Raw genomic sequence first — 13,660 nt, 5'->3', positions numbered from 1 at the left:
AAATCTGGACTCTGCAGTGGTGGTAAGTGTAACCCTCACCATGAAATATTCTGTGGTTTTTAGCTACAAGGTGATGTGGCAGTTCGGACGTGAAACTGAAGCAGATAGTGCTGTCGCTGTAACTTGAAGACAGATTTCTGATTTTGATGTTTACTGTTGGCTAATCCAGACTTGCTTCTTTCGCAGTTGACATGCGATGAATGACCCAGCATAATCAGGCTGGTTATTTCTGGTGAATTGTTATAGACAGAAGAATTAAAATACACACTTAGTCCAGTGGTGTGCAGCCTATTCACGTTGTAGCTAGGTTACACTGCAGTCCATGTTGCTCTGCACTCTTCGACAATTTCAGCATTTGGATTGTCACTGTTAGATATTGGCTACTCTGGTGATGGGTAAGAAACAAAACTTTCATGTATTACTTGGGGGTTTATACCGCACCCAGTTACAGGTGTTAATCTTTAGTTGGAGGTAGACACCTCATTGTGAAACCGCCTGGTGGCACCTCCTCCAGTACATGGATAGCACAGCTTTATCAGAATTTTTCTAAAAGGGGAGAAAATCCCATTTTGAAAGGTACTAAAACTACATTGCAGCATCTAAATGAAGGTATGTGTGATGGCATCATAAGCAACCCTTTACTTTCTCTGTCTGATAGAGGGAAAATACAGGGAAAGGTTCTAGACTGAAACAACTAAAGGAGTACTGTATCTTTGCTATGCTTCTCTGTCCCAACACACACTGTACTGGCAGTTTGCCGCACAGCCTCAGTTTTTTTTTTTTTTTGGTTTTTTTTCCCGGCTCATGCTGAGAGGATTTCAGAACAGAACACTTTAGGGTTCAAAACCCTATTTTTACTTCAAAAAATGTCTTCACAGTTTTTTTCAACTTCGTTCAATGTTTTTAAATTTCCCTTCCATGTTCCCTCACTTTTCTTCTAATTTGAAGGGATTGTTTCACTTCAAATGCCATCTCTTTTCATGGAATGCCCTTCTTGTGGAAGTAAAAAGGTTGCACCAGACACCCCCACCCCCATGAAGTTTTTGTGGTCTCTACCAACTCCACATTCAGTAAAAGACTGAGTTTTGTCAAACTGTCTAAAATGTGCCCTTAAAGATGATAGATCGAATCAGGCTGAGAAGTAAAATGAAAGATCTTGTGCATCAAAAAGTTCCCTCATGTGTAAGACTCCCAGAGAGGAGGCATAGAAAACATTGTCACTACCATTCTAGAAGAACTGGCCATGAGAACACCGGTAAACAACGAAACCATTAGCACCGACCTGTTCGCTGTCGAAGTTACCACCACCGACCCTGATAACCACTGGGGTCTGTACCTGAGTTATGTCAACACCTGTGACTTCAATTCAATTCAGGGAATCATTACTTCCATCAAACCCTCCAACCCCAACACCAAAGTCATCTGTTAATTCATTCTGTCCTCTAAAGCATGCAATAGAACTCATTCTCCATCTGAAAAAGGAAAAGGCACGTATGCCAGGTATTGTTTGGTACTCAAGAAAAGTCCAATTCAGACCCATTTTGTATCTAAGAAAGGCAGACTAATGAATCGGTTGAGATTCAAAAGGCTGGTCCCACACCGAATGTATGAACAACTAATGAAGGGACACTAGATAGGTACGGTGGACCTCCCAAATGTGTGGTTCCACATTTGTAAAACACAAACTACCTCAGACTCCAAGTTGGCAAGACTAATTTTCAATACAAGGTTCTTCCATTTGGGCTGAAATCAGCACCAAACGCACGACAGTGATCGCTGGTCACCTCCAAAAGAAAAGTATCTACTTTCACCCTTACTTTGGTGACTGGTCAATCGTGACAGTGCATACCAGACATAATTGGGTTTCAATGCAATAACTGGTCGGTTACAACGCCTAGGGTTACACAGTCGTTAGGAAAATTAACGACTTCTCCAGTACAGATAATTGATTATTTAGGGGTAACTCTAAACATGCAAAAAGTGTATTCTTTGGAGAGGAGTATTTACCATTTTACAGAAATGTCATCAGTTACTAGTCAAGCCCTTTCCAACAGCTGGTCAGATCTCTTCCTTGTTGGGGTGCATGGCCTCATGCATTTATCTAATTCCCAATGCAAGTCTCCACTTGAGACAACATTGCTTAGAGGATCAGTGGCCACAATGGAAAGACAAGTGAGAGGAGAGCATAACTCTGTCTGAAACAATCCCAAAATGGTGGATAAAGAATCTTCTGAAAGGAATGGCTTTCTGTCTGGATTTACTAAACGTTTGTCCCAGATGCCTCACTGACAAGTTGGTGAGCTCACTCTCTGGAACTAACGATTCAGGCTTGTGGTAACAAAAACGTCTTTACCACATAAATGTCCAAGGCATGAAGGCAGTCCATCTAGCCCTCAGAACATTCCATCACTGAAGAAAAGAATCTTGGTACAAAGAGTCAATAAGAGTGTGAAGCACCACCACACCAAACAAAGGAGCACCAGATCCAGAATTTTGTCACTGGAATCCCAATAGATTTGGCTTTGGTTACTAGTGAGAGGGTTGTCAGTTCAAGCAATTCGCCTACCAGGAATGTAGCTATATCGGGCTGACTTTCCAAGCAGGTATTTCCAAGAACATTTTAAATGAGAATTAGAAAAATAACTCTTATTGGATATCTTCCATGACTGGGGCTTTCCAGAAATAGGCCTTTGTAACAGAACCAAATGCAAAATGCCCAAATTACAACTCAATAGTGTGAGGAAGCGAAGATCTCTAGGCAATGCCTTTTTGATCCAGAAGTTCTTCACCTGTCCCTCAAGGCCCAAAACAAGTTGATTTGAATGAAGGACAGATTTTTCACCCCAACATACACATTGAATTTCGGAGCATGTCTCCTGTGGACATGCAATACAGCTTTTTGAATTCACCACCACACTGCATGACCCTTCCTAAGGAGGCCAAAAGACCGCCCACTAGGGCTTCAGATGCTTTAAAATGGAAAACATTTGTCATTGGATGCTTAGACAAGGGATATGACTCCATTAGTTGTCAGAAAGAAGTCGCCACACCTTATTTACTTCATCTTGCCAACTCACAATTACAACATGCTTCTGTAGGAGGCTGGACTGGCTTGTAGTGAGTACCTAGGGGTACTTGCACCTTGCACCAGGCCCAGTTATCCCTTATTAGTGTATAGGGTGTCTAGCAGCTTAGGCTGATAGATAATGGTAGTTTAGCAGAGCAGCTTAGGCTGAACTAGGAGACGTGTGAAGCTACTACAGTACCACAAGTGTCACTTGCACAATATCATAAGAAAACACAATACACAGTTATACTAAAAATAAAGGTACTTTATTTTTATGACAATATGCCAAAGTATCTTAGAGTGTACCCTCAGTGAGAGGATAGGAAATATACACAAGATATATGTACACAATACCAAAAATATGCAGTATAGTCTTAGAAAACAGTGCAAACAATGTATAGTTACAATAGGATGCAATGGGGACACATAGGGATAGGGGCAACACAAACCATATACTCCAAAAGTGGAATGCGAACCACGAATGGACCCCAAACCTATGTGACCTTGTAGAGGGTCGCTGGGACTATTAGAAAATAGTGAGGGTTAGAAAAATAGCCCACCCCAAGACCCTGAAAAGTGAGTGCAAAGTGCACTAAAGTTCCCTTAAGGACAAAGAAGTTGTGATAGAGGAATAATGCAGGAAAGACACAAACCAACAATGCAACAACAATGGATTTCCAGTCGAGGGTACCTGTGGAACAAGGAGACCAAGTCCAAAAGTCACAAGCAAGTCGGAGATGGGCAGATGCCCAGGAAATGCCAGCTGTGGGTGCAAAGAAGCTTCTACTGGACAGAAGAAGCTGAGGTTTCTGCAGGAACGAAAAGGGCTAGAGACTTCCCCTTTGGTGGACGGAACCCTCTCGCCGTGGAGAGTCGTGCAGAAGTGTTTTCCCGCCGAAAGAACGCCAACAAGCCTTGCTAGCTGCAAATCGTGCGGTTAGCGTTTTTGGACGCTGCTGTGGCCCAGGAAGGACCAGGATGTCGCAAATCGCGCCAGGAGGTCGAGCAAGACAAGGAGCCCTCTCAGCAGCAGGTAGCACCCGGAGAAGTGCCAGAAACAGGCACTACAAGGATGCGTGAAACGGTGCTCACCCGAAGTTACACAAAGGAGTCCCACGTCGCCGGAGACCAACTTAGAAAGTCGTGCAATGCAGGTTAGAGTGCCGTGGACCCAGGCTTGCCTGTGCACAAAGGATTTCCGCCGGAAGTGCACAGGGGCCGGAGTAGCTGCAAAAGTCGCGGTTCCCAGCAATGCAGTCTAGCGAGGTGAGGCAAGGACTTACCTCCACCAAACTTGGACTGAAGAGTCACTGGACTGTGGGGGTCACTTGGACAGAGTTGCTGGATTCGAGGGACCTCGCTCTTCGTGCTGAGAGGAGACCCAAGGGACCGGTAATGCAGCTTTTTGGTGCCTGCGGTTGCAAGGGGAAGATTCCGTCGACCCACAGGAGATTTCTTCGGAGCTTCTAGTGCAGAGAGGAGGCAGACTACCCCCACCGCATGCACCACCAGGAAAACAGTTGAGAAGGCGGCAGGATCAGCGTTACAGAGTTGCAGTAGTCGTCTTTGCTACTATGTTGCAGGTTTGCAGGCTTCCAGCGCGGTCAGCAGTCGATTCCTTGGCAGAAGGGGAAGAGAGAGATGCAGAGGAACTCGGATCAGCTCTTGCATTCGTTATCTAAAGTTTCCCCAGAGACAGAGACCCTAAATAGCCAGAAAAGAGGGTTTGGCTACCTAGGAGAGAGGAAAGGCTACTAACACCTGAAGGAGCCTATCAGAAGGAGTCTCTGACGTCACCTGGTGGCACTGGCCACTCAGAGCAGTCCAGTGTGCCAGCAGCACCTCTGTTTCCAAGATGGCAGAGGTCTGAAGCACACTGGAGGAGCTCTGGACACCTCCCAGGGGAGGTGCAGGTCAGGGGAGTGGTCACTCCCCTTTCCTTTGTCCAGTTTCGCGCCAGAGCAGGGCTAAGGGGTCCCCTGAACCGGTGTAGACTGGCTTATGCAGAATTGGGCACATCTGTGCCCAAGAAAGCATTTCCAGAGGCTGGGGGAGGCTACTCCTCCCCTGCCTTCACACCATTTTCCAAAGGGAGAGGGTGTAACACCCTCTCTGAGGAAGTCCTTTGTTCTGCCATCCTGGGCCAGGCCTGGCTGGACCCCAGGAGGGCAGATGCCTGTCTGAGGGGTTGGCAGCAGCTGCAGTGAAACCCCAGAAAGGGCAGCTTGGCAGTACCAGGGTCTGTGCTACAGACCACTGGGATCATGGGATTGTGGCAACTATGCCAGGATGGCATAGAGGGGGCAGTTCCATGATCATAGACATGTTACATGGCCATATTCGGAGTTACCATTGTGAAGCTACATATAGGTAGTGACCTATATGTAGTGCACGCGTGTAATGGTGTCCCCGCACTCACAATGTTCAGGGAATTGGCCCTGATCAATGTGGGGGCACCTTGGCTAGTGCCAGGGTGCCCTCACACTAAGTAACTTTGCACCTAACCTTTACCAGGTAAAGGTTAGACATATATAGGTGACTTATAAGTTACTTAAGTGCAGTGTAAAATGGCTGTGAAATAACGTGGACGTTATTTCACTCAGGCTGCATTGGCAGGCCTGTGTAAGAATTGTCAGAGCTCCCTATGGGTGGCAAAAGAAATGCTGCAGCCGATAGGGATCTCCTAGAACCCAAATACCCTGGGTACCTCAGTACCATATACTAGGGAATTATAAGGGTGTTCCAGTAAGCCAATGTAAATTGGTAAAATTGGTCACTAGCCTGTCGGTGACAATTTGAAAGAAATGAGAGAGCATAACCACTGAGGTTCTGATTAGCAGAGCCTCAGTGAGACAGTTAGTCACTACACAGGTAACCCATTCAGGCACACTTATGAGCACTGGGGCCCTGGAGAACAGGGTCCCAGTGACGCATACAACTAAAACAACATATATACAGTGAAAAATGGGGGTAACATGCCAGGCAAGATGGTACTTTCCTACACAAACCCCCCCCCCCCCCCCCCCAAACGAAGGACAATAAGACTAGCCATGACCTGATGAGTCTTCATTGTCTAAGTGGAAATATCTGGAGAGTCCATCTGCATTGGAGTGGCTACTCCCAGGTCTATGTTCCACTGTATAGTCCATTCCCTGTAGGGATATGGACCACCTCAACAATTTAGGATTTTCACCTTTCATTTGTTTTAGCCAAAGTAGAGGTTTGTGGTCTGTCTGAACAATGAAGTGAGTGCCAAACAGGTATGGCCTCAACTTCTTCAGTGCCCAGACCACAGCAAAGGCCTCCCTCTCAATGGCAGACCGCTTTTCTCTAGGGGTCAACCTCCTACTAATAAAAGCAACAGGTTGATCCTGGCCCTCAGAATTAAGTTGTGATAGGACTGCCCCTACTCCTAATTCAGATGCATCAGTTTGGACATATAATTTTTTTAGAGTAACAAGGGCTTTTTAGGACAGGTGCAGAGCACATGGCCTGCTTCAGCTCCTCAAAAGCTTTCTGACAGTTTGCTGTCCATAATACCTTTTTAGGCATTTTCTTGGATGTGAGGTCATTAAGAGGGGCTGCAATGGAGCCATAGTTCTTAATGAACCTCCTGTAATACCCAGTGAGGCCTAGGAAGGCTCTCACTTGAGTGAGTGGTAGGGGGAACCCAATCAATATTTTTTGGGGTTTTCCCCTGAAGTGGTGCAATCTGTTCCCCACCAACAAGGTGTCCCAGATAAACCACCTTACCCTGCCCTATCTGGCACTTTGAAGCCTTGATAGTGAGGCCTGCCTTTTGCAGGGCCTCCAAAACTTTCCATAGGTGGACCAGGTGATCATCCCAGCTGGAGCTAAAGACAGCTATATCGTCCAAATATGCTGCACTGAAAGCTTCCAGCCCTTGCAGGACTGTGTTCACCAACCTCTGAAAAGTGGCAGGTGCATTTTTCACTCCAAAAGGCATTACAGTGAACTGGTAATGGCCTCCAATGGTTGAAAATGCTGTTTTAAGTTTAGCATCTTCTGATAATTTGATCTGCCAATACCCTGCAGTCAAATCAAAAGTGCTTAGATACTTGGCAGATGCCAGTGTATCTATGAGCTCATCTGCCCTGGGTATAGGGTGAGCATCAGTTTTGGTTACCAGGTTGAGACCTCTGTAGTCTACACAAAACCGCATTTCTTTCTTTCCATCTTTGGAATGGGGTTTTGGTACAAGTACCACAGGAGAAGCCCATGGACTTTCAGAGTGCTCAACCACTCCTAGTTCTAACATTTTCTGCACCTCTTGCTTTATGCAGTCCCTGACATGGTCAGGCTGCCTATAGATCTTACTTTTGACAGGCAAGCTGTCTCCAGTATCTATAGTGTGCTCACACCAAGAAGTGGTACCTGGCACAGTAGAGAAGAGTTCAGAGAATTGAACTAGGAGATTTATGCAGTGGTCTTTCTGCTCAGCAGTAAGACAATCAGCCAAAACTACACCTTCCACAAGAGCATCTTGTTCTGTGGAAGAGAAGAGATCAGGTAGAGGATCACTGTCTTCTTCCTGTCCCTCATCAGTTGCCATGAGCAGGGTGAGATCAGCCCTGTCATAGTAGGGTTTCAGGCGATTGACATGGAGCACCCTAAGGGGACTCCTGGCAGTGCCTAAGTCAACTAAATAGGTGACTTCACCCTTTTTCTCAACAATTGTGTGGGGTCCACTCCGTTTATCTTGGAGTGCTCTTGGGGCCACAGGCTCCAAGACCCACACTTTCTGCCCTGGTTGGTACTGAACCAAAACAGCCTTCTGATCATGCCATTGCTTCTGGAGCTCTTGGCTGGCCTGAAGGTTTTTACTGGCCTTTTTCATATACTCAGCCATCCTTGATCTGAGGCCAAGTACATAGTCCACAATATCTTGTTTTGGAGCTTTTAAAGGTTGTTCCCAACCCTCCTTGACAAGTGTGAGTGGACCCCTAACAGGGTGTCCAAAAAGAAGTTCAAAGGGGCTGAAGCCCACTCCTTTCTGGGGTACCTCCCTGTAGGCAAAAAGGAGGCATGGTAGAAGGATATCCCATCTCCTGCGGAGTTTTTCAGGGAGACCCATAATCATGCCTTTGAGAGTTTTATTAAATCTCTCCACCAGTCCATTTGTTTGTGGATGATAGGGTGTTGTGAACTTGTACGTTACACCACACTCCTTCCACATGGCCTTTAAGTATGCAGACATGAAATTGCTTCCTCTGTCTGATACTACTTCCTTTGGGAAGCCCACCCTTGAAAATATTCCCAGGAGGGCCTTTGCCACTGCAGGTGCTGTAGTGGTCCTTAAAGGAATTGCTTCAGGATATCTTGTGGCATGGTCCACTACCACCAAGATAAACCTATTGCCTGAAGCAGTAGGAGGGTCAAGGGGGCCAACTATGTTAACCCCTACGATCTCAAAGGGAACCCCAACCACAGGCAGTGGAATAAGGGGTGCCTTTGGGGTGCCACCTGTCTTGCCACTGGCTTGACAGGTTTCACAGGACTTACAAAACTCTTTTGTGTCCTCAGACATCCTAGGCCAATGAAACAAGGGAACAAGCCTGTCCCAAGTTTTCATTTGACCCAGATGCCCAGCTAGGGGAATGTCGTGGGCAAGAGTTAGGAGGAACTTTCTGTACTCCTGAGGAATCACTAATCTCCTGGCAGCTCCAGGTTTAGGATCCCTTGCCTCAGTGTACAAGAGGTTGTCCTCCCAGTAAACTCTGTGAGAGTCCCTGACATCCCCATTAGCCTGTTTGACAGCTTGCTGTCTTAGACCCTCTAATGTGGGACAGGTTTGCTGTGCCACACTCAGCTCCTCTCTGGCAGGCCCCCCTTCACCCAAAAGCTCAGCAGTGTCTGCTTCAAGCTCCTCTGGTGTAGGTTCTGCACAGGGAGGGAATTCTTCCTCAGAAGCTGAATCCACTGTAGAGGGAGGGATAGTAGGAAGTGGTTTGCTTCTACTAGCCCTAGCTTTAGGGAGCACTTGGTCCATTGTTCCAGGCTCCAAGCTTCCCTGTCCTTTTTTGCTTTTTGGCCTGAGCCCTGGTTAAAGCAAAAATATGCCCTGGGATGCCCAGCATTGCTGCATGGGCCTCCAACTCCACATCTGACCAAGCTGATGTCTCCAAATCATTTCCTAGTAGACAGTCTACAGGTAAATCTGTGGCTACCACAACTTTCTTTGGACCAGTAACCCCTCCCCCCCCCCCCCCAAGTTGAGTTTTACAAGAGCCATGGGGTGGCTAAGTGTGTTGTGAGCATCGGTTACTTGGTACTGGTGACCAAGTAGGTGTTGTTCAGGGTGGACCAGTTTCTCTATGACCATAGTCACACTGGCACCAGTGTCCCTGTAGGCCTGAACCTCAACACCATTTATTAGGGGTAGCTGCTTGTACTTATCCATATTAAGGGGACAAGCAACTAAGGTGGCTAAATCAATAGCCCCCTCAGAGACTAACACAGCCTCTGTGGCCTCCCTAACCAGGCCAACCCCAACTAAGTTACCAATAGTGAGCCCAGCTACTCCCTTGGATTGGCTATTAGTAGGTTTGCTCCCACCACCACTGCTATTAGTAGGGACACTAGGTGTAGCAGTAGGGGTTGTAGTGGTAGGAGGCTTGGTGCTTTTCTTTGGACAACTGGGATCTGTTGTCCAATGGACTTTTATTTTACATAAATAGCACCATGGTTTCTTTTCTTTGTTTTGATTAAAGGAGGATTTGGGCCCACCACCCCCACCAGAGTGTTTTTGTGGGCCTGATGAAGACTCATTTTTAGATTTGTCCCCACCCTTGTCAGAAGACTTACCATCCTTCTTTTTGTTGCCATCTTTGTCACCCCCGTATGAACTTTTCTGTTCACCCTTGTTCTGACCCATTTGTCTGCCTTCTTTCCCAATTCTTGGGGAGAGGTCAGATCAGAGTCCACCAAGTACTGGTGCAACAAATCAGACACACAATTATTAAGAATATGCTCGCTCAGGATCAAGTCATACAGGCTGTCATAATCCGTAACTTTACTGCCATGTAACCACCCCTCCAAGGCCTTCACTGAATGGTCAATTAAATCAACCCAGTCTTGTGAAGACTCCTTTTTGGTCTCTCTGAACTTTATCCTGTATTGGTCAGTGGTTAAGCCATAACCATCCAGGAGTGCATTCTTAAGAACTGTAAAATTATTGGCATCACTTTTTCACAGTAAGGAGCCTATCCCTACCTTTTCCACTAAATTATAGCCATAGGATAGCAGCCCACTGCCTTTGAGGGACATCCTGTACAACACAGGCCCTCTCAAGTGCAGCAAACCACTTGTTAATGTCATCCCCCTCCTTATAAGGGGGAACTATCTTATGCAGATTCCTGGAATCATGCTCTTTTGCAGGATGACTATGGGGAATACTGCTGCTGCCACCATGGGTTTCTAAACCCAACTTCTGTCTTTCCTTCTCTAGTTCTAAAGACTGTCTATCCAAATCCAGCTGTTGCTTTTTAAGCTTGTCTGCTTTGGTCCACCCTCAACTTATTGAGTTCCCTCTCTAACAATCTGTCATCGGGGTTGGTGGGAGGGACATTCCTAGATACAGAGGTATGATGGGAATGAACAGAAGGAGACCTGTCCCTTACAGAGGGCACCCTAACAGCTTGGCTAACAGAAACATCAGTACCACTGTGGTGAGAATAAATGCTTTTGCTATGATGTGAGACAACACTATTTGTATGGTGTGGCTCTTCATCATTACCAACTATGCTAGACTGTCTAGTAATGGGCAGGCTAGGAAGTTTATTTCCTGAACTTTTTCCTGGGGGAGTCCCTGGATCAGATTGGGAACCATTAGCTACTTTTTCAACAGATGTGGCACTTTTAGTCTTATCTTGTTCTCTAGGCATATTAAGTAACAATTCCAAGGAAGGATTCTTCCCCACACTCAAACCTCTCTCTACACAGAGACTCCTTGCTCCTTTCCAGCTAAGGTGGTCATATGCAAGTTTGGACAGATCAACATTTTGGTCTGTGCCAGACATTTCTAGAGAGTTAAAGTGATAGAAAAAGAGAAAAAAAAAATTCAGAACTTTTTAGAAAGACAGAAAAAAACTTTTTAAACTTTTAAGAACTTTTTGAAAGTTTAGAAGTACTTTTCAGCACTTTAGAAAAGAGTGAAAAGAGGAAATGCAAAACTTTTTAGCTATGTGTACACACACTGAACTTGTTTTGTATATTTTTCTCTTATGAAAAGTACAATGACGAGTGGTAAGTAGTCTCAAAGCACTTATCCCACCGCTGCACAACCAATGTAGGAGGCTGGACTGGCTTGTAGTGAGTACCTAGGGGTTCTTGCACCTTGCACCAGGCCCAGTTATCCCTTATTAGTGTATAGGGTGTCTAGCAGCTTAGGCTGATAGATAATGGTAGTTTAGCAGAGCAGCTTAGGCTGAACTAGGAGACGTGTGAAGCTACTACAGTACCACAAGTGTCACTTGCACAATATCATAAGAAAACACAATACACAGTTATACTAAAAATAAAGGTACTTTATTTTTATGACAATATGCCAAAGTATCTTAGAGTGTACCCTCAGTGAGAGGATAGGAAATATACACAAGATATATGTACACAATACCAAAAATATGCAGTATAGTCTTAGAAAACAGTGCAAACAATGTATAGTTACAATAGGATGCAATGGGGACACATAGGGATAGGGGCAACACAAACCATATACTCCAAAAGTGGAATGCGAACCACGAATGGACCCCAAACCTATGTGACCTTGTAGAGGGTCGCTGGGACTATTAGAAAATAGTGAGGGTTAGAAAAATAGCCCACCCCAAGACCCTGAAAAGTGAGTGCAAAGTGCACTAAAGTTCCCCTAAGGACAAAGAAGTTGTGATAGAGGAATAATGCAGGAAAGACACAAACCAACAATGCAACAACAATGGATTTCCAGTCGAGGGTACCTGTGGAACAAGGGGACCAAGTCCAAAAGTCACAAGCAAGTCGGAGATGGGCAGATGCCCAGGAAATGCCAGCTGTGGGTGCAAAGAAGCTTCTACTGGACAGAAGAAGCTGAGGTTTCTGCAGGAACGAAAAGGGCTAGAGACTTCCCCTTTGGTGGACGGATCCCTCTCGCCGTGGAGAGTCGTGCAGAAGTGTTTTCCCGCCGAAAGAATGCCAACAAGCCTTGCTAGCTGCAAATCGTGCGGTTAGCGTTTTTGGACGCTGCGGTGGCCCAGGAAGGACCAGGATGTCGCAAATTGCGCCAGGAGGAAGAGGGGACGTCGAGCAAGACAAGGAGCCCTCTCAGCAGCAGGTAGCACCCGGAGAAGTGCCAGAAACAGGCACTACGAGGATGCGTGAAACGGTGCTCACCCGAAGTTACACAAAGGAGTCCCACGTCGCCGGAGACCAACTTAGAAAGTCGTGCAATGCAGGTTAGAGTGCCGTGGACCCAGGCTTGGCTGTGCACAAAGGATTTCTGCCGGAAGTGCACAGGGGCCGGAGTAGCTGAAAAAGTCTCGGTTCCCAGCAATGCAGTCTAGCGAGGTGAGGCAAGGACTTACCTCCACCAAACTTGGACTGAAGAGTCACTGGACTGTGGGGGTCACTTGGACAGAGTTGCTGGATTCGAGGGACCTCGCTCTTCGTGCTGAGAGGAGACCCAAGGGACCGGGTAATGCAGCTTTTTGGTGCCTGCGGTTGCAGGGGGAAGATTCCGTCGACCCACAGGAGATTTCTTCGGAGCTTCTAGTGCAGAGAGGAGGCAGACTACCCCACAGCATGCACCACCAGGAAAACAGTTGAGAAGGCGGCAGGATCAGCGTTACAGAGTTGCAGTAGTCGTCTTTGCTACTATGTTGCAGGTTTGCAGGCTTCCAGCGCGGTCAGCAGTAGATTCCTTGGCAGAAGGTGAAGAGAGAGATGCAGAGGAACTCGGATGAGCTCTTGCATTCGTTATCTAAAGTTTCCCCAGAGACAGAGACCCTAAATAGCCAGAAAAGAGGGTTTGGCTACCTAGGAGAGAGGATAGGCTACTAACACCTGAAGGAGCCTATCAGAAGGAGTCTCTGACGTCACCTGGTGGCACTGGCCACTCTGAGCAGTCCAGTGTGCGAGCAGCACCTCTGTTTCCAAGATGGCAGTGGTCTGAAGCACACTGGAGGAGCTCTGGACACCTCCCAGGGGAGGTGCAGGTCAGGGGAGTGGTCACTCCCCTTTCCTTTGTCCAGTTTCGCGCCAGAGCAGGGCTAAGGGGTCCCCTGAACCGGTGTAGACTGGCTTATGCAGAATTGGGCACATCTGTGCCCAAGAAAGCATTTCCAGAGGCTGGGGGAAGGCTACTCCTCCCCTGCCTTCACGCCATTTTCCAAAGGGAGAGGGTGTAACACCCTCTCTCAGAGGAAGTCCTTTGTTCTGGCATCCTGGGCCAGGCCTGGCTGGACCCCAGGAGGGCAGCTGCCTGTCTGAGGGGTTGGCAGCAGCAGCAGCTGCAGTGAAACCCCAGGAAGGGCAGTCTGGCAGTACCAGGGTCTGTGCTACAGACCACTGGGATCATGGAATTGTACCAACAATGCCAGGATG

The 13,660-nt window shown here is 46.9% G+C and overlaps 1 protein-coding gene across 3 annotated transcripts in view; it reads left to right on the top strand.

Annotated features, from left to right (window-relative positions):
• The window catches only part of TSC1 (TSC complex subunit 1), a 188,673-nt gene that overhangs the window by 87,179 nt on the left and 87,834 nt on the right, over window positions 1-13,660 (top strand). The window lies entirely within an intron of this gene.

Source organism: Pleurodeles waltl, chromosome 6, assembly GCF_031143425.1.
Source record: "Pleurodeles waltl isolate 20211129_DDA chromosome 6, aPleWal1.hap1.20221129, whole genome shotgun sequence".
NCBI lineage: Eukaryota > Metazoa > Chordata > Amphibia > Caudata > Salamandridae > Pleurodeles > Pleurodeles waltl.
The sequence above is the reverse complement of the archived record's forward strand: the minus strand, read 5'-3'. Positions and strand labels throughout refer to the sequence as shown.